Source organism: Penaeus vannamei, chromosome 34 (genome assembly GCF_042767895.1).
Source record: "Penaeus vannamei isolate JL-2024 chromosome 34, ASM4276789v1, whole genome shotgun sequence".
In the NCBI taxonomy this organism is placed as follows: Eukaryota; Metazoa; Arthropoda; class Malacostraca; order Decapoda; family Penaeidae; genus Penaeus; species Penaeus vannamei.
The window spans coordinates 10,290,068-10,295,067 of record NC_091582.1 but is presented as its reverse complement, the minus strand read 5'-3'; positions in this window follow the sequence as shown (position 1 = coordinate 10,295,067).

Here is a 5,000-nt window from a genome sequence, read left to right as displayed (position 1 = left end):
AGTATACCTGAAATTGACCCCCCCCCCCCCCACACACACACAGAGTACGGTATATACGCTCATGAAAATTATGAAAAAAAATAATGACCTACTGAATTCTCGTGTTTAGTTGCCACATTCTTTTTTTTATTCTAGTAGTCATTCGAATTATATTCATTCTCATCCTTATCAATTTCATAATTTCTAATCACCATTCACTGTCTTTTCATATTGTACGTTGATAATGACAATCATCATGACATTTACACTATGAAAGATAAGAGGGATAAGCGACGATAATGATTATGAAAATGACAATAAGAAATAAATAAAAAGGTAATTATATAAGGATGCATGATGTTAATATGTTAATAATACATAGGAAGATAATGTTGTTCATGATACTGAGATAGTCAACAGTGATAGTAATGATGATAATGATAATGATTTTGATGATTATGATGATAACGGCAGTGACAGCAATAACGATGACAATAAAGATCATAATAAAAGTGATGATATTAGTAATGGTAATGGTTAGGAAGTTTATAATGATGATGATGAAAACAGCAATAATGATAATAACAACAATGATAACATAATAATGATTACGAAATTGGCAATGATAATGTTTATGATGATGATAATAGTGATAATGATACAAACAATCATAATGATTATAATGATAGTAACAATGATGACAATAATAATGACAAAAAGGATATCAATAATGATAATAATAACAATAATGATTCTAGGAAAGCGAAGAATGAAAGGGTAGAAATAATGTTGATAATAAGATAATAATAAAAATGATAATGATTGATAATGATAACAATGATAATGACAAGTATTAGGACACTGCTAATGCTAATACTAATGGTAATGATATTGAAAATTATATTAAGAATAACAATATTCATAATAATAATAACAATTATCATAATGATGATGATAACAATAATGATAATGATAAAAATGATAATGATAACAAAGATAAAAATTATAGTAATGATAATGACAATAATAACATTAATAGTGATAATTATGATAATAATAATGAGGATAGTAATAGTAATGATGATAGTAATAACAATAATGATAATAATGATAATGATAATGATAATAATGATAATGATGATGATAATAATAATGGCAATGATAATTATATCAATGATAATGACGATGATAATAGTAATAATAAGGATAATAAGGATAAAAAAAATAGTAAAAATAATAATGATAACAACAACATTGATAGTGATAATAATGATAATGATAATAATAATAACAATAGTAACAATAATAACAATGATATTCGTAATAATAATAATCACTGATGGATCAAGCTAACAGAAGTAACAACAGTAATATTAGAGTGTAAAAGCCAAGCAGACAACCCTAATTCAGAACACAGAAGGAGAGACGAGAACACACACGATGAATGGAAATTTCCCGAAGAAGATTCATGAATAAGCAAATAAAAGAACACGCACAACAAAAGCAATAAACGGGTGAGAGACAATTCTTGGAAGAAGCCAATCAGGAGCAACTTAAAGAATAAGAAAAAAAATGTTTAAAACCCTACTTGAGGAGGGATGTTGCTTGCATTCTTCAAGTAGCCATCCGAAGGGTAATAAAAAAGTGAGTTGCATTTACTTATGATTTATTCAGCTGATGCACTTGAATTACTTACATTACTTGGGCTGTTGGAGTGCGATCTCTAATGCGTCGAGAGGTATGTGGGGTTGTCTTGGTGTGTCTGTGTCTTGGGGTCTTTGTGTCTCTCTTTCTCTTTCTTTCTCTCTCTTCCGCTCTTCCTCTCCCACTCTGCTTCCCCGTTCCTATTCTTTTCCTACTTCGTTCTCCCTTTCTCCTCACTCCCTTTCCCGTTTCCTTTCTTCTATCTTTTTCTCTCTCCTCACTTTTCTCCCCAATTCCCTCTCCCACTTCCTCTTTTCCGCTACCTCTCTTTCTCCCTTCCCAACCTCTTCATCTTCGCTACCCTCTTCCTCCATATTTTCGCTCACTACTCCTATCCCTCATTCTTTATCTTCCTCTCGTTCTCCCATTCCCCTCCCTCTTCCAACTCTCCTCACTCCTACTCTTCTCCCACTCACTCTCTTCATCACTCCCAATCTCCCCAACTCCCTCTTTGCACTCCCTCACTCCTTACTCCTCTTCCACGCTCCCTCCCCCCCCCACTCCTCCCCTCCCCACTCCCTCTCTATCTTCACTTCACTCTCCCTCTCGTTCTCCCACTTCCCTTTCCCCACTCCCTCTCTCCAATCCCTCTCGTTTTCCCACGCCCCACTCTCTCTACTCCTTTCCCCACTTCCTTTCTTTCTAAACGTCAATTCCTCCACCCCACTCCATTTCTTCCTCTCCCCCCACTTCCTCACTTCCTCCACTCCTCTCTCCCTCTCTTTCTTCCCAACATCTCTTCCTCCGATTCAATCTTTCACTCCCCTCCCTTACTCCCCCTTCTCCCATCTTCTCTCCCACTCCCTCTCTTCTTTCACCTCGCTCTTCCTCCCCTCCTCTGCCACACTCTCCCTATCTTCCTCCATTCCACTCCCCTCTCTTTCCTCCTCCACTCTTCCTCCATTCTACTCTCCCTCTTTTTCCTCTTCCCACTTTCCTTCTCTTTCCTCCTCCACTCCACTCTCCCTGTCTTCCTCCACCCCCACTCTTCCTCCACTCCACTCTCCCTGTCTTCCTCCACCCCACTCTCCCTCTCTTCTTCCTCCACTCCATTCTCCCTCTCTTTCCTCCCCTCCACCCCACTCTCCCTCTCTTCCTCCATTATACTCCCTTTCTCTTCTTCCTCCACTCCACTCTCCCTGTCTTCTTCCTCCACTCTCCCTCTCTTTCCTCCTCCACCCCACTCTCCCTCTCTTCTTCCTCCACCCCACTCTCCCTCTCTTCTTCCTCCACTCCACTCTCCCTATCCTCCCCCTCCATCCACCTCTCCCTCTCGTTCCCCAAGCCCCAGATTTGCAAGGGGATGTCAAGAGCAAATATTGCAACAGCGCGAAGGTTTGAAGAATCTTGTGCAAGGCTGTCCATCTTGTCTTATCTTGAGCACGCATTTCTGGGGAGGAGAACGGTTGTTGGAAGAGCCGCGTGTGGGAGCGTCCTGGGCTTCTTTGTTTGTTTGTGTGTGGTTCTTTGTTTTGTTTTGTGTGGTTGTGCTTGTTTGTTTGTGTGTGGTTCTTTGTTTTGTTTTGTGTGGTTCTTTGTTTTGTTTTGTGTGGTTCTTTGTTTTGTTTTGTGTGGTTCTTTGTTTTGTTTTGTGTGGTTCTTTGTTTGTTTGTTTGTGGTTCTTTGTTTGTTTGTGTGTGGTTCTTTGTTTTGTTTTGTGTGGTTCTTTGTTTGTTTGTTTGTGGTTCTTTGTTTGTTTGTGTGTGGTTCTTTGTTTTGTTTTGTGTGGTTGTGCTTGTTTGTTTGTGTGTGGTTCTTTGTTTTGTTTTGTGTGGTTCTTTGTTTTGTTTTGTGTGGTTCTTTGTTTTGTTTTGTGTGGTTCTTTGTTTGTTTGTTTGTGGTTCTTTGTTTGTTTGTGTGTGGTTCTTTGTTTTGATTTGTGTGGTTCTTTGTTTTGTTTTGTGTGGTTCTTTGTTTGTTTGTTTGTGGTTCTTTGTTTGTTTGTGTGTGTGTTCTTTGTTTTGTTTTGTGTGGTTCTTTGTTTTGTTTGTGTGGTTGTGCTTGTTTGTTTGTGTTTGTGCGTGGTTCTTTGTTTTGTTTGGTTTTGTGTGGCTGTGCTTGTTTGCTTTTGTTTTGTGTGGTTCTTTGTTTTGTGTGGCTGTGCTTGTTTGTTTTTGTTTGTGTGTGGTTCTTTATTTTGTGTGGTTTTTTTGTTTGTTTGTGTGTGGTTCTTTGTTTGTTTGTGTGTGGTTCTTTGTTTTGTTTTGTGTGGTTGTGCTTGTTTGTTTGTGTTTGTGTGTGGTTCTTTGTTTTGTTTTGTGTGGCTGTGCTTGTTTGCTTTTGTTTGTGTTTGTGTGTGGTTCTTTGTTTTATTTTGTGTGGTTGTGCTTGTTTGTTTGTGTCTGTTTGTTTGTGTTTCTTTGTTTTGTTTTGTGTGGCTGTGTCTGTTTGTTTGTGTTTGTGTGTGGTTCTTTGTTTTGTTTTGTGTGGTTGTGCTTGTTTGTTTGTGTCTGTTTGTTTGTGTTTGTGTTTGGTTCTTTGTTTTGCTTTGTGTGGCTGTGCTTGTTTGTTTGTGCATGTGTGTGGGTCTTTGTTTTGTTTTGTGTGGTTGTGCTTGTTTGTTTGTGTCTGTTTGCTTGTGTTTGTGTGTGGTTCTTTGTTTTATTTTGTGTGGTTGTACTTCTTTGTGTTTGTTTGTTTGTGTGTGGTTCTTTGTTTTGTTTTGTGTGGTTGTGATTGTTTGTTTGTGTCTGTTTGTTTGTGTTTGTGTGTGGTTCTTTGTTTTATTTTGTGTTGTTGTGCTTGTTTGTGCTTGTTTAGATGTGTTTGTGTGTGCTTCATTTTTTGTGTTAATGTGTGTTTTTTTATTTGTTTTTTGCTTGTTTGTTTTGATCTGTATGTTTGTTTATTTGTGCTTGTGTGTGGTTCTTTGTTTTATTTTGTGTGCTTGTGCTTGATTGTTTGTGTTTGTTTTTGTTTGTTTGTTTCCTGGTTTTGTTTAGGTATGTATGTGTTTGTTTATTTGTGTCTGCGTGTATTTCATGTACTTGTGCTGATGAGTGTTTTTTTGTTTGTTCACATTTTTGTTTGTTTGCTTTTGTCTGTACGTGTTTGGTTATTTACGTGTATGTCTCTTTGTTTATGTCTGGATGTGCGTATTTGTTTGTATCTGTATGAGCTATGTTTGTTCTTGCGTGTGCTTCTTTGTTTACGTGTGTATGTGCTTTTTTTTGTTTGTGTTTTTGTGCGTATTTTGTTTACGTTTCTGTTATACTCTGTGTTTGTGTGGCCTCCTTTAATAGTGATTTTTTGTTTGTTTGTTTTATGCTTTTTTTTTTTTGCTCGTTTGCGATTCTCTGTTTATGTGTGCTTGTTTG